General features: G+C 41.7%; 1 pseudogene; it reads left to right on the top strand.

Moving 5' to 3' along the window:
- Positions 1 to 1,945: 1,945 nt before the first annotated feature.
- Positions 1,946 to 26,444, top strand: part of LOC104211031 (germin-like protein subfamily 1 member 20) — a 91,952-nt pseudogene continuing 67,453 nt past the window's right edge.

Here is a 26,444-nt window from a genome sequence, read left to right as displayed (position 1 = left end):
TTGGTAATAAAATTTATTGCTTCTACCCATGAGCTTCTTTTCGCAATATTTCTTTGTCTATACTTAGAATTATTTATAAGCTACAATATATACATAATATACAATATATATACTACAAGAAAATATATAAGAGAATATATATACATAAGATACAATATAATATACTACAAGAAAATATATTATGCGAAAATATATACATAATATACAATATATATACTACAAGACAATATATTATGCGAATATATATACATAATATACAATATATATACTACAAGAAAATATATTATGCTACAATATATACATAATATACAATATATATACTACAAGAAAATATATAAGAGAATATATATACATAAGATACAATATAATATACTACAAGAAAATATATTATGCGAATATATATACATAATATACAATATATATACTACAAGACAATATATTATGCGAATATATATACATAATATACAATATATATACTACAAGAAAATATATTATGCTACAATATATACATAATATACAATATATATACTACAAGAAAATATATAAGAGAATATATATACATAAGATACAATATAATATACTACAAGAAAATATATTATGCGAAAATATATACATAATATACAATATATATACTACAAGAAAATATATTATGCGAACATATATACATAAGATACAATATATATACATAAGATACAATATATTATGCGAATATATATACATAAGATACAATATATATACTACAAGAAAATATATAAGAGAATATATATACATAAGATACAATATAATATACTACAAGAAAATATATTATGCATGACAATTTAGTGTTTTACTATTGTTTTGTTATTTTCTTTTTCGTCAAGCACTTTAATAATTAGATATACATATATACTACATATATATTTTTAATATAGCCATGATACTACAAGAAATTGCCTTAAAAAAAAAAGAAGCCCGCTAGGCCCGCGAAGCCCACAAGCCCGGTCCGTTAAGCACAGGACCATGTGGGCTTAGGCCCGTCACGGGCCGGTTCCACCCATTGAGCCCACGAAGACCGGGACCGCCAGAGCCCAGGACCACGAAGCCCGGGACCGCGAGGCCCGGCCTGTTAGGCCCACTAAAGCCCGGGCCCGGGCCAAAATACAACATTAAAAAAAAAGGAAAGAAAAAAAAAGTCAAGTAATAGATATATTAAATTCTAAAACTTTAAAAGGTGAAGAAGAGGAGGACGCCTTCTGTTGGTTTAATATCTTTTTTGTTTTTCTTTTGCATTATGTAGGACATGAACTGCATGCTCTAACTAGGATATTTGTATTCTAGATCATAGAAAGAAACTACTTAATATCATTGAGGGCAAAGTATATAATTCTTAGCTATTTTTACTTAGTGCGCTCTAGCTATTACTCCTTTATTAGTTGCAACAATTAGCTTGTTAGCAGGCAGTGTTAGTATAAATTTTCAGGTTGTTGTTGTTGTTGTTGGGATGAATGAATTGTGCTCTCGTGTAACCAACTTAGTCATCAGTTTAATTAATTTTAAATTTATAATTGTATTCTGATGTCAATGAAGCTTTAGACTAAATTCTAAATCATATATTTCAGATTATTTTATATTCTTTTTATCTTGGGAAGTAGCTATCATATCTAATTTCTCAACCTAATCTTCATTTTTCCCGCGATTCTCCTCATTTTCATGACTATTTCAAATGGATAGCTGATGTAAGTCCCAGGTTAATAAGATTTAGTCTTTGTAGTTGTTCAAGGAAACTTCAATATAATATTCAAGTGTTTAAAAAATTTACGCATTGATGACTTGTTTAGAGGAAATTGAAGACCAATTAAAACAAATATTCATCTATAAATACGAAATGTTTTCTTGTTATGTTTGTCAAAAAAGAAAGATCATTTAAATTATTTCATAAGATATATAGTTAATTTATATAGCAGCAATGGCACTCAATTCATTTGCATTAACCATTACTATAATGGCTGTGCTATCTTCAATAAGTCATGCATTTGATCCTAGTCCTTTGCAGGATATTTGTGTTGCTGTTGATGACACCAAAGCTGCTGGTAAAAATAATCAAAGTACTCTGAATGCCAAATTACAATCATGATCTTCACAGTGTTTTATTATGTTTTTTTGTACTTTAGCCTATCTCTTTTTGGTAGAAATGACACCAGGTAATCATTTCAGAAGGCCGCTATTTAGAAATTAGCTAGCATATCCCGAATTTCAGTTTTTTTAATTAAATTTTTCAGGACACAAAGTCCTAAAGTTAAAATTTTTAGGATAAAATAAGTACTGACTAATCCCTAAATAGCAGTCTTAAAATGGCTATTTGTATACTTCCCCCTCTTTTTATACCTTTCTTTTAATTAAAGTTTCTTTTTGCAGTTTATGTGAACGGAAAATTTTGCAAGGATCCAAAGCAGGTTGTGGCAAATGATTTTTTTAGATTAGGTCTAAACATACCTGGAAATTGTGACTTGATTTACAAGTCAATTCTGTGTATTGAGGCCTTAAAAACCTTCTTTTATCTCATCTCGATTTGCATGCGCGGTCCGGACGTATATCCGGAACGCTTTTATGTGAAATTTGATAAAAATGCTAATTTTGCCTTTAAAATTGAATATAAGTTAACTTCGGTCAACATTTTCGGTAAACGGACCCCGACCCATAACTTGACGGTCCCGGAAGGTCCGTAAAAAAATACGGGGACTTGGGCATATGCCCGGAATTGAATTCCGAGGTCCCAAGTCCGAGAAACGAATTTTTGAAGAAAATTATATAACTGAAATTATAAGAGTTTTTGGAAACTTAAATGTGTTTGAATTTGATGGTATCGGGCCCGTATTTTAGTTTCGGAGCCCGGTACATGTCTTATATGGTATTTAAGTTGTGCCTATAAAATTTGGTAAGAAACGGACTTCATATGACGTGAGTCGGACCCTCGGTTGTGAAATTTGAAATTTAAGAGTTCTTTAGATTTTTCTTTGATTTTGATGCTAAATTTAAAGTTCTTAGGTGTTAGTTTGGCAATTTGATCGCACGAATAAGTCTGCATGATGTTTTTAGGGTTGTGTGCATGTTTGGTTTGGAGCCCCGAGGGCTCGAGTGAGTTTCGGATAGGCCACGAGATGTTTTTACTCTTAGGAATTTTGCTGTTCTACAGCTTCTGGTGTCTTAATATTTTGTTCTTCGCATTCGCAATACAGCTCACGCGAACGCGAAGCACAAGCTGGGCTGGGAAGGAATTTCTTCTACGCGAACGCGAGGCCTTGGTTGCGAATGCGGAGCACTGGGGGGTTTGCTCTTCGCGAACGCGACTTGCCACACGCGAACACGTAGTGTAATGGAGGTGGCTGGGGGAACTTTGAGTTGTTCCTCGCAAACGCGGTCCCAGGCCCGTGAACGCGATGGTCGGGGGGACAGACCATCGCGAACGCGAGCAACTCATAGCGAACACGTAGGCTCTTCTGGCCATAAGCTTCGCGAATGCGACAGACCCCTCGCGAACGTGAAGAAGGTCTGTCCAGCGATTTAAAACAGAACCAGAACGGGAATTTAGCCATATTTTCATATCTTCTTCCCCAAAATCAGACTCTAGGCGATTTTTGAAGAGCAAATTCAACCCCAAATCATAGGTATGTGTTCTTGAACTCAATTCCTTCACTTTCCATCAACACCCATTAGATTTCTAAGCCAAATTGTTCTTCAATGGTAGAATTAGGGATTTTAGGTAGAATTAGGGCTTTTTGAATAATTGAAATTTAGACCTCGTTTTGGGGTCAAATTTTGAAACTAATTACATATTCGGGCTCGTGGGTGAATGGGTGATCGAGTTTTGGTCCGAACCTCGAGTTTCGACCAAGTGGGTCCGAGGTCAATTTTTGACTTTTTAGGAAAATGATAGAAGACCTATAATTAAGCATTTGGTATGATTTATTTAGCATTTATTGATGTTGTTAAATTAATTTGGGCTAGATACAAGTAAATTAGAGGCAAATTCTAAAGGAAAAGTGGTGTTTGAGGCTTGAATTGGCCGTGGAAGTTCGAGGTAAGTGTTTGGTCTAATCTTAGCTCGAAGGAATAGGTATTGTGCTTTATTTACTATGTGCTAGTGTAGTGTACGACGTATAGCTAGGTGTGGTGACGAGTATCTATACGTTGTGTCAAGCATGTCCGTGAGTCTTAAATTGTGATCGTTGTGTTTTCTTAATAAGTACTACATTTGCCTAAATTGTTGATTATCCATGTTGAGCAAGACATATGATTATCTTCTTGGTATTGGTTTATTATTAAGCATTGGCTCCAGTTGAGTTTCAATTGTGAAGTTAGTTGTTGGTACAAGTTCGGTTATAGCAGATTCCCTTGCCGGGATATTGTTGTTGTTATTGTTTGGGGAGGAAAGAGAGATAAAGCATGAAGGGTGATGCCGTGCACATTCATATTTATGCATATGGTGAGGAAAGAGTGATAAAGCACGAAAGGTGATGTCGTGTACATTTTTGTTGATATTGATGCATATGGTTAGGAAGAGAGATAAAGCACGAAGGGTGATACCGTGCACATTTCTAATATTTACATGGTGAGGAAGAGAGATAAAGCACGAAGGGTGATGCCGTGCATATTTTCATTACTTGATTGCATTGGTGGGGATTGAGAGTAAAAGCACGAAGGGTGATGCCGTGCCCTTATTGCCTGTTTGTTATGATTTCTTTCTACTTTCTGTTCAATTACCTTAATTGTCTTATTCCACTATTACTGTGATTCATTATGTTGGTATTTCCCCAATAGCAAGTTACCTCTCCCCCGTTACTTTTGAATTATTTTTATTACGGTTATTCTACTAGATACTGTTTAGCTATAGGTTTTTTGTTTGTTGTGTTCTAGCCTCGTCACTACTTTGCCGAGGTTAGGCTCGACACTTACTCAATACATGGGGTCGGTTGTACTAATACTACATCTGCACTCTTTTGTGCAGATCCCGGTACTGGAGCATACAGGCCTTAGCTAGGGGTTGCTGCCTTCAGTCCATCAGAGACCCGAGGAACTCCTGCAAGCGTCCGCAGGCCTTGGCGTCCCCTTCCTATCTATTTTCTTTTTGTTCTTTTATATTTCAGAGACAGACATCTATTTATTTTGTTCAAATCCTATTTGTAGTGTTCTTAGATAGTCCGTGAGATTGTGACACCAATTTTGGGTGATTTATGTTTATGGGTTCGTATTGGTATTAGCTTAATCGTTAAATTTCGTTCTTCCGCATTATTATTTTCGCTGTTTATAATATGTTAGCTCTCAATTGTAAAGAAGTTAAAAATAAAAATGGTAAATTAATCGGAATAGTTGGCTTGCCTAACTTTCACTAGTAGGTGCCATCCGAGGGTGGGAAATCCGGGTCGAGATAAGTTGGTATCAGAGCTCTAGGTTGCTTAGGTCTCACAATTCATGGACAATCTTGGTAGAGTATGAGGGATCGGTACAGAGATATCTGTGCTTATCCTCAGAGACTACAGAGTTAGGAACAGTTTCACTTCTATTCTCCTCTGTCGTGTGATTTGGTTTCTCAATGCTAATTGAACTTCTACTATATTCTTTTGTAGATGGCTAGAACGCGTTCTTCTTCATCCGTTGATCAGCAGCCCGAGTCCCCAGCGGCAGATCCTACGAGGGGCAGAGGCCGAGGCCGAGGCCGTGCTAGGGGCCTAGGGAGGGGCAAAGCTCATCCCAGAGCAACAACACCAGCGGCAGAGCCTCAGGTAGAGTTTGATGATTAGGTTATGGCCAAGACAGTTTCGGTGGGCCCAGCTCAGGTCCCAGAGGGGTTGATTGCTACCCTAGTACTCTAGGATGCTCTGGTCCATCTAGTAGGCCTTATGGAGAGTGTCACCCAGGTAGTCTTACTTCTTGTAGCACCAGCCGTCTCTCAGGCTGGGCGAGGAGCACAAACTCCCGCTACCTGCACTTTGGAGCAGATGGCTCCCCAGTTTCAGACTCCAGCAGCTCAGCTAGTTAGAGTAGTTCAGTCGAGTGTAGTAGCTCAGACTAGTGATGGGGCAGCTATGTCTACCGATGCTTTGTGGAGATTGGATAGTTTCACCAAGCTGTTCACTACTACTTATGGTGGTACATCTTCAGAGGATCCCGAAGATAACTTAGATAGTTGTCATGAGGTTCTTCAGAACATGGGGATAGTAGAGACCAATAGGGTCGACTTTGCTGCTTTCCATCTGTTAGGTTCCACCAAGAAGTGGTGGAGAGATTATTGTTTTTCTAGACAAGTTGGATTACCGGCTCTTACTTGGGACCAGTTCTCGCAGCTATTTCTCGAGAAGTTTCTTCCCATCACCCAGAGAGAGGAGTACCACAGGCGGTTCGAGCGTGTCTAGCAGGGTTCTATGACTGTCACCCAGTACGAGACGAGGTTTATAGATTTGGCTCGTCATACTCTTCTGATACTCCCCACTGAGAGACAGAGAGGGAGGGTGAGGAGGTTTATTGAGGGAGTCGCTCAGCCTATTAGACTGTAGATGGCTAAGGAGACAGGTAGCGAGATTTCTTTCCGGGATGTGGCCAATGTGGCCATGTGGGTTGAGATGGTTTTAGCTCAGGGGAGAGGTCAGGGGTCTGATAAGAGGCTTCATCATTCTGGCAGATTCAGTGGTGCCTCGTTTGGAGGCAGAGATTCTTTTGGTAGAGGTCATCCTCCTAGGCACTTTCAGTCAGCACTTCAGGTTTCTCATGGTGCTCCAAGTGGCCATGGCTCTCATTTGTAGTATTCTGATCAGTTGCCTTACAATGCACCACCAGCTCCTATCAGTGCACCTCCGCTCCAGAGTTTTCAAGGTGGTTCTCCAGGCCGTCATGGTCAGTTTCAGGGTTAGCAGTCTCAACAGCTGAAGTCTTGCTATACTTGCAGCGATATGAACCACATTGCTAAGTTTTGCCGTCTAGCCTCGAGCAGTTCTCAGCACCAGGGTTCTCATGCTATGGTTCCAGCACCGGGTTTTCCACTGCCCGCTCAACTAGCTAGAGGTAGGGGTAGAGGTGTTAGAGGTGTAGGTCAGGCCGCTAGAGGTGGAGGCCAGCCAACAGGAGGTCGTCATAGGGATGCAGTTTAGAGTGGTGGGGCCCAACCCCGATATTATGCTATGCCAGGCAGACCTGAGGCTGAGGCCTCTGATATAGTTATCACAGGTACTGTTTTAATGTGCAGTAGATATGCCTCAGTTCTATTTGATCCAGGGTCCACGTATTCTTATGTATCATTTTATTTTGCCCCTTATCCTCGTGATTCTGTAAATTGTGACTTGATTTACCTCGATTCCGAGTCAATTCTGTATTCTGAGGCCTTAAAACCTCCTTTAATCTTACCTCGATTTGCGTGTGCGGTCCGAGTGTATATCCGGAATGCTTTTATGTGAAAATTTGATAAAAATGCTAATTTTGCCTTTAAAATTGAATATAAGTTAACTTCGGTCAACATTTTCGGTAAACGGACCCCGACCCATAACTTGACGGTCCCGGAAGGTCCGTAAAAAATACGGGGACTTGGGCATATGCCCGGAATTGAATTCCGAGGTCCCAAGCCCGAGAAATGAATTTTTGAAGAAAATTATTTAATTGAAATTATAAGAGTTTTTGGAAACTTAAATGTGTTTGAATTTGATGGTATCGGGCCCGTATTTTGGTCCCGGAGCCCGGTACAGGTCTTATATGGTATTTAAGTTGTGCCTGTAAAATTTGGTAAGAAACGGACATCATATGACGTGAATCGGACCCTCGGTTGTGAAATTTGAAACTTAAGAGTTCTTGAGATTTTTCTTTGATTTTGATGCTAAACTTGAAGTTCTAGGTGTTAGTTTGGCTATTTGATCGCACGAATAAGTCCGTATAATGTTTTTAGGGTTGTGTGCACGTTTGGTTTGGAGCCCCGAGGGCTCGGATGAGTTTCTGATAGGCCACAAGATGTTTTTACTCTTAGGAATTTTTTGGTTCTGCTGCTTCTGGTGTCTCAACATTTTGTTCTTCACGTTCGCAATACAGCTCAAGCGAACGTGAAACACAAGCTGGGATAGGGAGGAATTTATTCTATGCGAATGCGAGCCCTTGGTCGTGAACACATAGCACTAAGGGGGTTTGCTCTTCGCGAACGCGACTGGCCATACACGAACGCATAGTGTAATGGAGGTGGCTGGGGAAATCTTTGAGTTGTTCTTTGCGAAAGCAATCCTAAGCCCGCGAACACGATGGTCAGGAGGGACAGGCCATCACGAACGCGTAGGCTTTTCTGGCCATAAGCTTCGCGAATGCGACAGACTCTTTGCGAACGCGAAGAAGGTCTGTCCAGCGATTTAAAACAGAACTAGTGTGAGCACGTGATTTTTGTTTCGCGCGACAATCGCTCCAAAAGAAATAAAAAAAATAACAATTGGTCCTGCTGTACAATTTTTGGATTTTTACATGGCACTTTGTTAATTATTTATGATTTTTGCCCATTTTATTTTATTAAAACAAAATACAAAAAAAATGTATGTGTCATGCATAATTTGAACCGTAATCCGGTTGTTAAATAGAAAATCATAAATATGCATCTTTGTCCGTGATTTTGTTTTTGTTTGATTTTACCTGTCTTAAAATATTTTAATGTGTGTGCAAATAATTGTATTAAGTGTTTATTTAATTTTAATTTGATTTACTTAGGTTTTGTTTTTTAAAATAAAGAAGAAAATAAAATAATAATAAAAAAAAAATCTTTTTCGGACTTGGGCCAATTTTAAACAAATTGGCCCAAACAAACTCAGCCCAAAAACCAGGCTTGCCCGGTCCGTGACCTGCCTACCCCTAGCCATCCAAACGACACCGTTTAATCCAGTATGATCTGGGCCGTTGATCTCAGATTGATCAACGGCCAAGATCTCACACCCCATAACCCACTAATGAACCCGACCCGTTCCACCCGAACCAACCTTGACCCCTACTAAGCCAAACGACACCGTTCCACTTAAGCCCTCAGATCCAGACCGTAGATCTAGATTGATCTAACGGTTGAGATCAAGCCATCCACCCCGTATATAAACCCTAACCCCTTTACCCCGCGCCCTAATCCAAACCCCCCTGCCTTAGGTCGTCTTCACCAGACCCCAGCCCCTCCAAACCCTAGCCGCCCCTGCATACCTTCGCCATGAAAGTCGGCGGCATGGACGCCGGTGACCCTACCCTTAACACCATAGATGCTCCTCACCGTCCTGAACCCAAATCCACCAACCACACACCTCGAATCCCATCCCACCTTCTCGAATCTTCATTTGAAGATTCGAGTCAAAACTCGATCTACCCCGATCTGCCCTAAATTCATACCAGGCAGTCCCTGGACCCCCCTCGTAACAAAACCATGCTTGGTTTGGTCCGAATCTGACCAGGGAAGCATGAATCCCAGATCTAATCTTTGAAACCTTAGGGTTCCTTGTCACTGGTCCGTATCTCGTTTAAACCAAAAGATTAAGGTCTAATGTACCTTAATCGAAGTGTTTCTCATCTGAGAAACACTTCGATTAAAGTCCGTTCAGCCTAAAGAAAGGTCTGTCCGAATCCGAGTTAAGGCTTTTGATTTTTCGAGATTTGAGGTGAGTTTTGCTTTTCTTTTCTTATTTCTGTTAGTCCATGTTCGTTTAAAAGGTCTGTTCAGGTTTTGTTTTAATCTGTGTTTTGAGTTTTATCAACTGTTCCTGTCCACTTTGCCTGAACCTCTGTTGTTTGATTGAGTCCTTCTTCTAATTGTTCTGATAATGTGTATGTATGTATTTGTTGTGCAATTAATTGAATTTCAAATGTGAACTGACCAACTGATTCCTCCCATGTAATTTTGCTTAGTCAGTACAATTCGAATCATGTGTTCGATACTGTTAAATGTCTGATTTTGGTCTCGATTGTATGAGTTATAACTAGTATAGTCGAGTCGACATATGTCGTCAATTAGTTTCAGTTGTCCAAACAATAACAAATCGATTTGCTTCTGTTAAACATTGCCTGAATCAATTAAGAACTAAGTTTGTTTACTTATAGTTGTTAATTTGAATCAGAAATATAAAAGGAATATTTGTTTAAGTTCTGAATTGGAGGGCATGTGCACTTGTGCACCACAGGTGCATTTGTGCACAGCCTATGCCCTGCATAAGGGCTTTTGAATAAAATAGTTGACAGCACATGCTGTCAGATCACATTCTGCTGCCCATACACTGCTTTAGTTTCAGAAATAATAAACCTTACTAAAAAGTAAGTTTGCCAGAGAGTGTGATGGGGGTTCTAATACTTAAATAGCTAAGTGGAACTGAAAAGAAGATGGCACATGGGAGGGGTATCTGATTAGTCTATCAGGCTGTAAAAGTGGTGATGTTAAGGCTTATAAAAAGGAGGCACATTGAGGGACATAGGGAAGGAGGGAGATAGAGATACAGACACACAGGGAATTGTTAACACAAAGAGAGAGGGGATTGGGATTGAACATTTGAGAGCTGAAGTTCTGGGAAAGAGATACACACATACAGAAAGAGAGATACACATAAAACACTGAGATTGAATATTGAGAGTTTTGAGTTCTGAAAAACAGAAAACTGGAAAAGATTTCTTTTGATAACTCAAGTATAGTTTCAAAACGGAAGATTGACATTTGGATTTTGGAAAGAAAGGAGATAGGGAGAGGGATATACAGAAAGCAGAAACTGTTTTCTTCTTCCTGCAGTTTGTTCGATTCCCAGCTTGTTCAACCCGTTCAGTCAGTTCTATTTTTCTTTCAAGTGTCAGCTGAGTTTATGGTTTGGTTTGCATTGGTTGATTCTCTTGGAATTGGTTTGTCTGAATTCTGATTCTACTCCCCTGGCTTTGTTGCTGTCATTTTGCTGCCTCTTTCTTCGTCTATAATTGCATCTTGCATTGGAATTTGTCCTGCTGTTGTTCATCTGTTACTGCTGGTGTTTCGTTTACATTGCTGCTCAACTGACTCCCCTGCTTATTTCATTGTGAGCATCTCCTCAGGTACACATTTCAAATTTGTCTGATGTAACTGATGTCGCAGTGAAAGATTGAATCGAAAGATCTGAAGGGATTATAATCATCTGTTGCTTCGCTTACAAATTTTATAACTACTGTCAAGCTCTGTAAATTTTAGTGTGTTAGTCTAGTAGAGAACATATTAGTAAGTTTGTACTTAATTAAAGTTTATGTTGATCTGAAACTGCGGTATTTGATTCGTTTAGTAGCATACAGGACGTAAATACAACTCATGGAATGTGAAACTATTTAGTACGATTGTTAAAATTAAACTCACCCTTTTCAGCATGCTTTGAATAGATAGGGGCAAATGGCTGTTAAATCTAGCCAAATATAATACAGTTTTGAATCACCCAGTTTCTATTTCTTGAGGCAGTTTATAGGACTAGTTTTGAACATCATCGGTAACATCCTTTAATAAGGAATTCTATCAGTCCTGTTTAAATAAGTTAATTTAGATCCAACTTAAGGATGTTTGTTCTGATTAAGTGTTGTATTTCGTTAGCTCATATGTGATTTTTGTCAAATTAAAGCATTATTTCATGAAATATAATATTTACTCCACTTTGTAAGTAATTAATCAGAAATTGATAAGAGTCCGGTTTAGGCCAAAGCATATACTTCAATTAGCATACATTTTCTTTCTTCTATTTCTGGGAACAAACACATTAGAAATGTAGTCGCTTTAGTATATCCTGTAAAAAAATAATGAGACTAGCCTCGCCAAATAAAAATGCAAATTGCGAGGCCCTCAACAATTAATCATAATATTTAGAATTCAGGCTAGGCCGTTTAGTGAATTTCATGGCCTTCCCCAAGAATTATAACACGTTAGACTCTTTAGGCACAGTTTAATTAAATAACAGTCTTAAACTCGGGTGCACATTGATGTGACCCAAATCCAAATCTCAACGGAGTCAAGATGTGTCGACGACCACGGGTGCATTGATTGTGACGTGGTTCGAGATGCATTTCCACGACGTTGCAATTCTATAAAAAAATAAAAAAATGATAATAATAAAAGCGGTTTAAACTTAATAAAAGCACGTAAGTCATAACATGTATTTAAATCAGATATTTAGCCATTATAACAATTTAAGCGATCGTGCTAGAACCACGGGATTCGAGGGTGCCTAACACCTTCCCTTGGGTCAACAGAATTCCTTACTTAGAATTTCTGGTTCGCAGACTTCATTTGGAAAAGTTGAAAATTTCCTCGATTTGGGATTCAAGATAAACCGGTGACTTGGGACACCAAAAGCCAAACCTTTCCCAAGTGGCGACTCTGAATAAAAATAAATAATCCCATTTCGAATATTGTCACTTAAATTGGCAAAACTCCCCTCGCGCATTTAACCCTTCGGGGCGGGGCGCGCAAAAAGGAGGTGTGACAGCTCTGGTGACTCTGCTGGGGAATATTTACCCAGAACCACTGGTTCAGGGTTCAAGAATTCGAGCTTAGAATAATTGTTATATTTGGCTTTATTATCTGATCTTTATTACATGTTTTGCATAACGTGCTAAATGTTGTCTTTTACCGCTTTGATATTATCTGAATTGTATATAAACTGTGCCGAAACCCTTCTCTTCTTACCTCCGGGGAGAAGCTCGCTGGTCGAGACTCCCTATTCTGTTAGTGTCAATACCTGAAATAAGAAAGAGGCCGGACAAGTTACAAAGCCGGACGATCTCGCGGGTCCCCGGTACGTAGCCCCCTCCTCGACTCGAGTTGTCCGCTCGGGTACACAGTCTAGAACAAATGCTCAGGTTATAAACCTAGTATAACGAAACTTCATGCCGGATCCCTAGTAGGAACGCTTATTTGCATCATGTTGCATTTGACTTAGGGGACTCAACACAGGGGTTGGGTCCGTCTAGGATAGACAACCTGAAATGAAAAGACCATCCTGCTGCATCCTATTTGTTTTGCGCATTTATTTGCTTCAGTTCCGCATGCTGACCGGTTTTTAAAAAAAAATAAAAAGAAAAAATAGCAGCGTAGGGAGATAATTACTTCTTTTGGAAAAATCAATGTCCGAGTAGTGTCGAAACCTCGCCGGAATTCCTTCTAAAATATATATAAAAAAGAGATTGTCTTCTAGTTTGATTTAAAAAAAAAAATAATAATATAATTTTTTTTTATCATTTTCAAAATCAAAAAAAGAGAAGGTATTTATTTAAAGGTTAAAAAAACGGAAAATTCATAATTCAAAAAATGTTGTTTCTTTCGTAGTACCCTTTTATAAAATCAGACTAATAGTCCAAATATTTCCTAAAAAAATATATTTTTTCTTTAGTCTTTATCTCTATTCAAAAATATAATAAAAAAAAAATTCTCGTTTTCTAGGTTTATTTGATTTTCTCTATTCACGATTCCCGAACTACGCCGGTTTGATTCTCACCGGATGTGAGATACGTAGGCAACCCTCGTCGGGTTCAACCCCCGTTTTTGCTAAAATAGCCAAAATCAATGAATAAAAAAAAATGTGTTTCAAACTTTAAAAAAGAGTCGTAAATAAATCAGGTGATGTTGTTTTGTCATAAATAGCCGAATGTTCCCGAAAGGAACGCCGGAAGGTTGACTTTGCATAAACAGCCACCTTTGAGTCATTTTTTTTAAAGGTTTGGCCCAATTGACCCACACAGCCTTAAAATCCTTGTCACCGAGGCGTTGAAAGGCCGTGTTGGCAACATTGAGTTTTCTAATTCGAAAAATGATAAAAAGAGTCATAAATAAATCGGGTGATGCTGTTTTGTCATAAATAGCCTAATATTCCCGAAAGGGACGCCGGAAGGCTGACTTTGCATAAATAGCCACCTTTGGGTCTTGTTTAGTATTTTGTCCAGTTGACCCACACGGCCTTAAAATCTTCGTCCTCAAAGTGTTTAAAGGCCGTGTTCAAAACTTGGTCCCTTTTGTAAAATATTTTTTTTGAGTCAAAATCATTTTTGTTGAAATCACCTTAATAAATGTGCAGGATGAGCACGATGCAAAATGAACATTTTTCAATAATGACCAAAATCCCTGTCAAATTACGGCTATGGTGGAATGATCTAGGCGCTGAAGGACAAAATGAGGTCAAGAAATATCTGAAAGGTCTCGTGGGTTTGTTGGAAATCCAGCCTCGGGGAGATATCATAAGAGCTTTGGTTACCTATTGGGACCCGACGCACAATGTTTTCCATTTCTCTGATTTTGAACTCACCCCGACTTTGGAAGAAATGGCCGGATACATCGGGAATGCTGAACTTCCTTTAAGGCAAAAATACTTGGTCGCCCCAAGAGTTGTCACGGTACATCGGTTCCTAGATTCATTGAAAATACCCAGAACGGTCCACAACCCGGATCTGGCAGCCGGATTTTGTACTCCATGCTTCATATATGATAGGTACGGTCATGAGGGGGGATTCAATAATCCAATCAACAAACTGTGCAGCAAAGGTGTTCGTCAGAAGTGGGACAAACACAGACGGGTAGCTTTCATGATGATGTTCCTGGGCCTTCTGGTATTTCCAAGGAAAGACGGAAACATTGATTTGAAGATATCCGGGGTCGTCAGCACTTTACTCACGCAAAATGACAGTACTCTCGCACCTATGGTGGTATCTGACATCTTTCGAGCTCTTACAGCTTGTAAAGCTGGGGGAAATTTCTTCGAAGGTTGTAACTTGCTCCTACAAATATGGATGACCGAGCACCTCTGCCATCATTCCGAGATTTTGAGCCATGGTTCCCCGGAAAAGACTTGCATAGAAGAATCTTACACGAGAACCAAAGAGATCAGTTTGCCCAAAGGAGTCCTGGCATGGACCTCGTTCTTTCAAGCTCTTACTGCCAGCCAAATACAATGGACGCTAGGATGGTTGCCTGTTGATGAGATCCTATATATGTCGGCAGCTAAAACTTATTTCTTACTGATGGGGCTTAAGAGCATTCAACCTTACGCACCCTGCCGAGTTTTGAGACAGTTCGGAAGATGCCAGACAGTACCTCATGAGGAAGATCTTAGCACTCAAGCAATTGAGATAAGTCCTAACGGACAATTCCCAGAAGCAAAGATTCGCCAAATCTGGAGTGAGTGTCAATATTTGAAATCAGATACTTGCGTGCGGGATCGAGCCAAAGGAGAGACAGCGCCAGGTTACCTTGCATGGTATAGAAGGGAATTTGAGCATGAAAGGCCGGCTAAGAGACCCCACATCCGGAATTTCACCGAATCATCGCAAAGGCAGTGGGATTGGTTAGCAAAGGAAAGAGGCTATTGCGCCGAAATCAGCAGGTTAAAGCAACAAGTAGAAGGCTTGAAATATGAGCACAACGTGCAAGCTGCTACCAATCTGGGAGAGCGGAACAGGTTAATTCAGGAAAACGAAATGCTCAGAGCCCAGATCAAACAGATAAGGGTGGATGCAGATAAACAGCCAAGGCGTCGATCAGACGAGCAGCTGATAAAAAGGTTAAAAAGTGAAATCAGGGAATGGCAAGATGGTTTGGAGAAATCTGAAAACGTCATAGCGGAGCTCAGGGCACAGTGGGATACAAGAACAGATAAGCATTGTCGATACCTGAATCAATTGGAAGGCGACCACGAGAAAACTGTTGCTAAAATAAAGAGAGAGATGGCTGCACTTGAGATCAAAGCAGTTAATCAGGCCAAGGATTTCCAAAATTGAGAGCAGATACTGGTACGACTCAATAGCCCAGATGAAGTTGGAAGTACGGCGACTGAAGCATCAGCATATACAGGATACTCAAGTATTCAAGATATGTAGCGATCAGATAAAACGCCTACTCGTAGAGAAGAAGCAAACCAGAGATAGGATCAAGGCCATTGCCCATGCCATCACCAGACGATGTCTACGATGTGAGAACATGTCCAGCGTTACCGTCCTCTCGGCAGTGATGGGTTATGTCAAGCAGACTATGCATGAGCTGGAGCAACTTGAGAGGGATATCACGCCTAGGACCGCGGCGAGGCCGAACGATGCCCCGCGGACACCAATTTTCAAAACCATAATGCACTCATAAGTCAAGCCTGTATCTTAGCATCTTCTGCCTGTTTTTCCATCAGGGTGATTTTTAGTCTATTTTGAGTCTAGGTTTATTTTCAAAGTTTGCTCTTTCTTTTGCAAAATGTAGTTTGTAATAGACCATTTCAACAATAAAGAGGTTGCTTCTTTTACGCTCATTTGTGTTTTTCGAACTACGTAATGATCTGATTCACGTAGGCATCATGATACGTAGGCAATCCTCATCGGATCCGGTCGCATTTCTTTTACTGCGAAATAAAAAAAAACATAAAAGAAAAACAAAAAAAAAGAAGAAAAAGAAAAAAAAAAAGAAAAAAGGGGGAAAAACTAATAAGAGTAAAAATGCCGGAATGACGCATGCTCTCGTAGCAAACATATAGTAATCCACTTAACTATATAGGTGCATCATGCCCAACGTGAGATTAACTATCTGTTATTTGCTGCAAATTAACCGTGCGTTTGTCGTTGAGTATTCCAGGGTTTTTGGAAAGACGGTTGGTTTGGTGAAAGTCTGGCCTCGCACTCATACTTCACGAGGTCAAGGAGAAGTGTTCAACTACCTGTTGTTAGGACCAGAAGCAGTACTCACACTTACTTCACCAGGTCAAAAGGAAGTGTGGAAATGTCTTCAGAAATTCCATTGCAAACAATCCCTGTTTCCGAGGAGAGCTCGATCTCAGCCGTCCTCACACCTGAATCCGCAACTGCGGAGGAAAATAGAATCCTACGGCTCCGCATGTTGGAAATGCTGGACGATTGGAATAATGGGAAAGAGCCGCCAAGTGTCGTCCCCGGATTCCCTGAATTATTCTCCAGGTCAAGTGGGACTTCTAATGTCCCCATAAATTATCCTGCTACCCCATTCGGGTACCCAGCCACCTCAGCCTTCTCTGCTGGATCGCCTTCTGAGCCTCATCCCCGAATGTCATCCACTGATGCAAGCATGAACATCTTTACTGCATCGCCTTGCCCGATTACGGCACAGCCTACCACGTACAAGCCAAGCTTTGACTCATCCTCTTTTACATTCCAAGCACCATCGTTCTCAATGGAACCAACTAGGTTCTCTACTAGCACTAACCCTCTACCGCCTCAGTGCGAGCTTGCACCCGGGCAAGATCAGAACCCCAGAATTGCAGAACAAAATGAGATTGCCAAGAGAATGAGAAGCCTTGAACAAAGTTTGAAGAATATGCAAGGATTGAGCGGACAGAAGAGCGTCTCTTACGCCGACCTATGCATGTTCCCTCACGTGCACCTGCCAGCGGGTTTCAAGACCCCAAAGTTCGAGAAATACGATGGGCACGGTGACCCCATTGCACATCTTAAGAAATACTGCAACCAATTGCGGGGAGCCGGCGGAAAAGAAGAACTGCTAATGGCATATTTTGGGGAAAGTCTAGTAGGGATAGCCTCAGAATGGTATATGGACCAGGAAATGTCCCGATGGCATATATGGGATGATCTCGCCAGAGATTTTGTGAAACAATTCCAGTATAACATCGACATTGCGCCCGATCGAAATTCTCTGTCGAATTTGAAGAAGAAACCGTCAGAAAGCTTCAGAGAATATGCTATTAAGTGGCGCGAACAGGCGTCAAGAGTGAAGCCTCCCATGGATGAAGTGGAAATGGTCACTACTTTTCTCCAGGCTCAAGAGTCTGACTATTTCCAAAACATGATGTCAGCCATGGGTAAGCCATTCGCGGAAGCGATCAAGATTGGAGAGATGGTAGAAAATGGTCTGAAAACAGGTAGGATTCTGAGTCAAGCAACCATAAGGGCAACCTCCCAGGCCGTCCAAAGTGGTCCCGGAGGAATGACAAGAGGGAAGAAGAAAGAAGAAACGACTATGGCAGCCTCGGAAGCAAGGGAGTATCATCATCCCAGGCCCCGTTTTCCGGAAAGAACACCACAACACTACTACCCCCACTCAAATTTGGCCTATGCTCATCAACCTTATATGGTCATGAATGCCCAACCTTATGCCCATCCACCACAACAAGCCAACCGAGGCCCAGCTCCACCTCCCAGAAATCAGCCTCCTTACCGCAACCACTATAACCCACAACCCCCGCAGAATAACTTCCGCCCTCAAGAGCCACCTCGACGGCGGACTTTCACGCCCATCGGTGAACAATACTCTACTTTGTTCCCGAAGCTAGTCCAATTGGGTTTCTTGCAACCAATCCCTCAAACAAGGCAAAACCCGACGTCACCTTCTTACAAAGCTGGAGTTAGATGCGCCTATCATTCAGGGGCCGAGGGACATGACACAAATGACTGCTGGTCGTTGAAAAGAGTGGTCGAAAACTTGATAGAGCAAGGGAAAATAGTGCTAAAGGACGAGGAGATCCCGAATGTAACTAACAATCTATTACCTGCTCACCATAATGGGCCGCTGATCGGAATGATTTGTGAAGACAAAGAGTTCGACCCTGCTCTGAAATCCATAATTGCCATTGTCGACACGGGAAAGAGGCCCGAAACAAACCAGAAATCAGAAAGGGGGGAGGAGGTCAAGGCTGCAGAAAGCAAGCCTGAAAAGAAGGTGGAGAAGAAAGTGGTACCAGCAAAGGGTGGAGTTCTTTACATACCGCGGGGTCAAGCCAAGAAGACGCAGAACTTCGGGATCAAAAAGACAAAACCTATGTACGTGCCAAAAGGGGCCTATGTGGTCCGGGGGACGATTCAACCACCTCGGCTGAATGAGCCAGTGGTTATCGGACGCGTGCCACAAAAGCCAATGACCAACCCGTCCACAGTGCCGTGGAATTATCAAAAGACTTTGGTAATGTACAAAGGTAAAGAGGTCATGGGAGAACTTCCAGAAAATACTTTCATTGGAAGGTATTCAAATACCCAAGAACTGAACAACGCCACACAAAGGCGCTTCCCGCCAAAGAAGCCCGTGAGTGTTGAAGAAGCGGAAGTGTTCTTCCAACAAATGAAAATGCCGGATTACGAAGTGATAGATCAACTGCGCAAGTACCCCGAGCAAGTGTCCATGCTATCATTGTTAATGAGCTCGACCGAGCATCAAAAGATCTTACTGAAGACCCTGAATGAAGCATATGTGCCAGTTGAAACCTCGGTGGAACAATTAGAGCGGATGACAGAAAGATTCTTCGCCGTCAACCAAATCTCTTTCAGCAAGAACGATCTACCCCCGGAAGGAGCGGCACACAACAAGGCTTTGCACCTAACAGTTAAATGCGAAGACTATTATGTCAAGCGGGTAATGTTGGATGGGGGCTCAGGCGTTGACATTTGCCCGCTCTCCACGCTACAAAGAATGGAAATTGGGACCGGAAGAATCCGACCCAACAATGTCTGCGTAAGGGCTTTCGACGGCATCAAGAGAGATACCATGGGAGAAATAGACCTGTTGTTGGTCATAGGACCAGTCGAATTTCAAGTAACCTTCCAGGTGCTCGACATGGATACATCCTACAATTTTCTCCTTGGCAGACCTTGGATCCATGCGGCAGGAGCCGTGCCTTCCACTCTTCACCAGATGGTGAAGTTCGAGTACGAAGACCGAGAGATCGTGGTCCATGGGGAAGATAAGCATGCTATCTATCGGGACCCATCGATCCCATATCTGGAACCAAGAGAAGGGAGCGAACATACGGTCTATCAAGCTTTTGAGATTGTACTGGCAGAGCAGAACGAAGAGGGAATACCCTGCCCCCAGCCTTTCTTGTCTAACGCCTCGGTTATGGTGGCCAAAGAGATGATCCGGCACAGATTTAGGCCAGGGAAGGGGCTTGGACGAACCCTTCAGGGAATAACAGAACCCATTACCTTGCCAGTCACCAAGAAACCTTTTGGACTAGGTTTCAAACCTACTCCAGCAGACGAAGAGTGGGCAAAGAAAAGGAAAAATGAGGGTTGGAAGTTACCTCGACCACTGCCGGATTTATATGCAACTTTCATCAGGACAAGGTACGCTGAAGAAGAAGATGATGAGGTCTTCACAGTTGAGGAAATCAAGGAGATATGTGGGGCGATGAGAGAGATGCTCTACGAGGTCCACATGGTTCAACCAGGTGAAGGCACAAGCATTGCTGAGATGATGTACATGGGGCCGAACGCCAAACTTCAAAACTGGGAGGCTACGCCATTCCCAACTAGACGGAAGTCCGGGTAGACCTGTCCTGCCACCTTTCCTGTGTCACAAGTTATCTCCAGGACATAACTTGAACGTTTTCTTCCTTTCCATGGTTGTTTTGTATTCCTGAGTTGTAAACATTGTTGTCCTCCAACTTTCCAAAGAAAATAAAAAAAAATCATCATCATTGCTTTCCCATTCTTTCTTTTATTCTGATTTTGTTATTTTTCCTTTTATCTTTATTTTCAGTTATAATAATGCGGCTTTAAATATGACATGCTTGTGGACTTCACGCCCAGATCACAATGAGCTATTTAACTGCGAATTAATGAACCCAGAATCAGAGTATGATGCAGAAGAGGCTTTTAGGGAAATGAACAGAGAGTTGGAATATTTTGAGAATAAACCTAAGCCAAATCTGAATGACACCGAACCGGTTAATTTAGGAACTCCTGAAGAAATCCGGGAAACCAAAATAAGCATTCACACGGACAAGAAAACGCGAGAGGCGATAATTCAACTTCTTTTTGAATTTAAAGACGTGTTTGCTTGGTCATATGATGACATGCCGGGTCTAGGGGTTGATCTAGTGTTTCATAAATTGTCGATTCATCCTGACTGTCCTCCAGTTCAACAAAAGCAACGAAAGTTCAAAACTGAGGTCAGTGACAAGATCAAGGAAGAGATCACCAAACAACTGAAAACGGGAGTGATTCGGGTAGTCCAGTATACAACCTGGTTGGCAAATGTGGTTCCAGTACCGAAAAAGGACGGTAAAACTCGGGTATGTGTAGATTACCGAGATCTGAATAGAGCAAGTCCTAAAGACAATTTCCCACTACCCAACATCCACATCCTCGTTGATAATTGCGCCAAACACGAGATACAGTCTTTCGTAGATTGTTACGCTGGGTATCATCAGGTATTGATGGATGAAGAGGACGCCGAGAAAACTGCCTTCACCACGCCTTGGGGCACCTACTGTTATCGGGTCATGCCATTTGGTTTGAAGAATGCTGGGGCTACTTACATGAGGGCCATGACTGCCATTTTTCATGACATGATGCATCAGGAAATAGAGGTGTACGTGGACGACGTGATAGTCAAGTCCAGGACGCAGGATAATCACATCCAAGACTTGAGGAAATTCTTCGAGAGACTAAGGAAATATGACTTGAAGCTAAACCCAGCCAAGTGTGCTTTCGGAGTTCCGTCGGGCAAACTTTTGGGCTTCATCGTAAGCAGGAGAGGTATCGAGCTAGATCCAACTAAGATAAAATCCATCAGAGATCTGCCTCCCCCGAGAACTAAGAAGGACGTAATGAGTCTGTTGGGCAGGTTGAACTACATCAGTCGGTTTATTGCCCAGCTGACAAGCACATGTGAGCCCATATTCAAGTTGTTAAGGAACGATGCGGCGATTAAATGGACAGCTGAGTGTCAAGAAGCCTTTGATAAAGTCAAAGAATACCTTTCGAATCCCCCGGTCTTGGTCCCTCCAGAACCAGGGAGGCCACTTTTCTTGTATCTAACAGTCTGGGAGAACTCTTTCGGTTGCGTCCTCGGGCAACACGACATAACCGGGAAAAAGGAGCAAGCAATCTACTACTTGAGCAAGAAATTCACCGGCTACAAGGCCAAATACACTATGCTGGAAAGGACATGCTGCGCTCTCACATGGGTTGCTCAAAAGCTGAGACATTATCTCCAAGCCCACACTACTTTCCTCATAAGCAGGCTGGATCCTTTAAAATATATATTTCAGAAACCGATGCCTACTGGAAGACTGGCCAAGTGGCAGATCTTATTTACTGAATTCGACATAGTCTATGTCACTCGCACGGCAATGAAAGCCCAGGCGCTAGCAGATCATTTGGCCGAAAATCCGGTCGATGAGGAATACCAGCCATTGCGTACCTACTTTCCAGATGAAGAGGTAAGTACTGTAGAAGTGGTCTCAGAGGACGCTCATGTTTGGAAGATGTTCTTTGATGGAGCCGTGAATGCCAAAGGTGTAGGGATTGGGGAAATTTTGATTTCGCCTTCTGGTCAGCATTATCCCGCCACAGCTAGATTGCGTTTCTTTTGCACAAATAATACAGCTGAGTATGAAGCCTGCATCATGGGCATGCATATGGCGATCGATCAGGATGTCGAAGACTTACTGATTATGGGAGATTCTGACCTGATTATCCGGCGAGCTCAAGGCGAATGGGAAACTCGGGATGTCAAACTTATCCCTTACCGACAGCATGTGGAGGACCTCAGCAAGCGCTTTACATCAATAGAGTTCAGGTATATCCCGAGGTGTCACAATGAACTGGCAGATGCACTTGCTACTTTGGCTTCAATGCTACCCTACCCGGGCAACGCCCACGTCGATCCTTTGGAAATCCAAATCAAGGAAAGACACGGTTACTGCAGTGTAATCGAGGCGGGATCAAATACGCAGCCTTGGTACCATGACATCAAGAGGTTCCTGAAGACGCAAGAATACCCCGAGCACGCTACTGGAGATCAAAAGAGGACCATTAGGCGACATGCAAGTGGTTTCTTTCTGAGCGGTGAATTGTTATATAAGAGGACCCCGGACCTCAATCTCCTAAGATGTGTCGATATCGAGGAAGCAAGAAAGATCATGCACGAAGTACACGCAGGTGTGTGCGGACCTCACATGAACGGGTATGTCTTAGCGAAGAAAATCCTTCGAGCAGGTTATTACTGGATGACCATGGAAAAGGATTGCTTTAGCTTCGTTCGGAAGTGTCATCAGTGTCAGGTGCACGGTGATTTGATTCATGCACCTCCCACGGAGCTGCATCCCATGTCTGCACCTTGGCCATTTGTCGCTTGGGGCATGGACGTCATTGGACCAATCGAACCAAAGGCTTCGAATGGACACAGGTTTATACTGGTTGTCATAGACTACTTCACAAAATTGGTAGAGGCCGTCACTCTCAAGTCGGTCACTAAAAAAGCTGTAGTTGATTTTGTACACTCAAATCTTATCTGTCGTTTCGGTATTCCTGCGACTATCATTACAGATAACGCAACAAACTTGAACAGTCACTTGATGGGAGATGTATGCGAGCAATTCAAAATAACGCATAGGAATTCTACTCCTTATCGGCCAAAGGCCAATGGTGCTGTAGAAGCGGCGAACAAAAACATCAAGAAGATTTTAAGGAAAACCATCCAAAGTTCCCAACAGTGGCATGAGCAGTTACCATTTGCATTGTTGGGGTACCGCACCACGGTACGCACATCAGTAGGAGCGACTCCTTATCTTTTGGTTTATGGGACCGAGGCTGTAATACCGGCAGAGGTAGAAATTCCTTCGCTTCAAACCATTGTCGAAGCGGAAATCGAAGACAGTGAGTGGGTCAAGACTCGGCTAGAGCAATTGACTTTGATTGATGAAAAGCGAATGGCCGCGGTTTGTCACGGACAGTTGTACCAACGAAGAATGGCCCGTGCTTACAACAAGAAAGTCCGGCCCAGGAATTTCGAAGTAGGTCAGTTGGTACTGAGGCGTATTCTGCCGCATCATGAGGAAGCCAAAGGGAAGTTTGCTCCAAATTGGAAAGGCCCATACATCATAAGGAAGATATTTCCAAGAGGAGCGTTGTATTTAGGTGATATCGAAGGAAATGACCCCGACACAGCAGTAAATGCAGATGCAGTCAAGTGATACTACGTCTAAATCATACCCCAGTGGTCCTGACACATTTGAAAATGACGAAGGTCTTATTCCCCACTACTCCCAAACACTACCCAATTCTCTCTACAAACCTTTGAGCCGCTTAAAAAAAAAACATTGATTGAGGCCTGAACTACGTTTGACTTGATTCCGAAAGGATACGTAGGCAGCCTCTCCCTGAGGTTCAGTCACACCAACAATAAAATCTCATTCGCCCTGAAATTGGGGCACGTCGAGCGGTTGAGAAGTTAGTATCATCTACCTCTCTTTACCAAGCACAAGCCTTCAAATCAATTACCAAAGATAGTGGGGAACCAATAAGCGTCACAAATCGAGACCGACATACGCTGAATTGAGAGAGATAAAAGGAGAGAGTCTCGTCGGTGAAAACCTTCGGGCACCACGAGGCGACGGGAGTAGAGAAACGAAAATGAGAGAGCTTGTTTAGTAAAAACTCACAAAGAGTGCTATCAAGAGATGACAGGAAGAGAAATGAGAGAGGTCAGCCAGCGAAAACCCGCAAAGGGCGCTGTTGGCCGAAAAGAATGACTCCACCCCCAAAGAGGTCTGGGCAAAGTTTCACCAGTTTGGAATCACAGATTCGTTCTGGTTCAGGGAAACACGAGTTCATGAAAGGTCAGGCGTCCAGGCCAAAGAGCATGTCATGTCATTTAAAGCCAGCGTTATCTTCCTCAGATAAGTCTTTTTCGTCCCGAAAGGGACATTCCCTTCCTGAAATTGTTTTCTCCTTTCTTTGTTTCTCTTCGAATCCTTTTTATGTTTTAACCCCAAGTTCAGGATACACCGGAAAGGGCAGGTGGCAGGTTTGTTTTCACGGAATTCCATTTCATGAAGGAAAACACCCCGTTTCATCGGTACGTCTGTCCAAACTTGATAAATCATGATATTTGATGGCGTTCAAAGTAAAGAGGAAAAAGAGAAATCTCCCCCAGCAAGTCCACCTTCGGACGAATCCCCACAGAGTCTCCCTCTGTACAATCCTCCCACAGAGTCTCCCCAATATAAAAATAAAAATAAAAAAAATAAAAAAAAATCCCGTTGGAATTTCCCCAGAACATCCCCAGCGAGTCCCTTTGTAAAAATTCCCCAACAAGCTTACCCCAACAAATCCTGGAAAACCCGTTTTGAAACAAATATCCAGCATGCTCCATTGTACAAAAATCCACACAAAGAATCCACTTTGTAAATATTCCCCCACAGAGCTTCCTTTTGTACAAACCCCCACAGAATACCTCCAATAAAACCCCCATTGAGAACCTCCAAGCAAAACGGGACACAAAAAAAAAAAAAAAAAAAGAGCCTTACGGGGCAAATCTTCACAGAATCTGGAAATGCAAGCCTGAGCAGTCTAAAAGGTTCCGACATATGAATCAAATCAATGACGGGACTTCGCAACAGAAATGAAGACGCAACAAAGCAACCGGGAACGATCGAGGTCACCAAACCGACCGTCATTTCCGAACTAACAATTGTTCTTTGTCTGAAAAGTTCAAACAGGTTTAACCCAAGACAACCGTGCAAGAAGCAGGTGTCGCCAAAAGGAGAAGGTACACGGGTGCAAGAAACATTTTGGGCAATAAGGAATTCACTCGAAAGGTAAGTTTCCACGAAACTCCCTTTTATCTTTTACTAAAACAAGAAAATTCAAAAAAAAAGAGAAGTCAATTGTTGTCCTCGAATTTTGTTCCCAGCCATCAGCATTAGGGTTTTAAACCCTAAACAGAATTTTTTTCCGTTCAGCCAGCATTAGGGTTTTAAACCCTAAACTGAGCTTTTCCATGCAATCAACATTAAGGTTTTAAACCCTAAACTGAATTTTTCCTTTAATCAGCATTAGGGTTTTAAACCCTAAACTGAATTTTTCCTTTTAGTCAGCATTAGGGTTTTAAACCCTAAACTGAACTCTTTTCCCTTCAGCCAGCATTAGGGTTTTAAACCCTAAACTGAGCTTTTCCATGCAATCAGCATTAGGGTTTTAAACCCTAAACTGAATGAACTTTTTTCCATTCAGCCAGCATTAGGGTTTTAAACCCTAAACTAAGCTTTTCCATGCAATCAGCATTAGGGTTTTAAACCCTAAACTGAATTTTTCCTTTAGTCAGCATTAGGGTTTTAAACCCTAAACTGAACTTTTTTCCATTCAGCCAGCATTAGGGTTTTAAACCCTAAACTGAGCTTTTTCATGCAATCAGCATTAGGGTTTTAAACCCTAAACTGAACTTTTTTCCATTCAGCCAGCATTAGGGTTTTAAACCCTAAACTGAGCTTTTCCATGCAATCAGCATTAGGGTTTTAAACCCTAAACTGAATTTTTCCTTTTAGTCAGCATTAGGGTTTTAAACCCTAAACTGAACTCTTTTCCCTTCAGCCAGCATTAGGGTTTTAAACCCTAAACTGAGCTTTTCCATGCAATCAGCATTAGGGTTTTAAACCCTAAACTGAATTACTTTTTTCCATTCAGCCAGCATTAGGGTTTTAAACCCTAAACTGAGCTTTTCCATGCAATCAGCATTAGGGTTTTAAACCCTA

This window comes from Nicotiana sylvestris, chromosome 1, assembly GCF_000393655.2.
Source record: "Nicotiana sylvestris chromosome 1, ASM39365v2, whole genome shotgun sequence".
Taxonomy (NCBI): domain Eukaryota; kingdom Viridiplantae; phylum Streptophyta; class Magnoliopsida; order Solanales; family Solanaceae; genus Nicotiana; species Nicotiana sylvestris.
The sequence above is the reverse complement of the archived record's forward strand: the minus strand, read 5'-3'. Positions and strand labels throughout refer to the sequence as shown.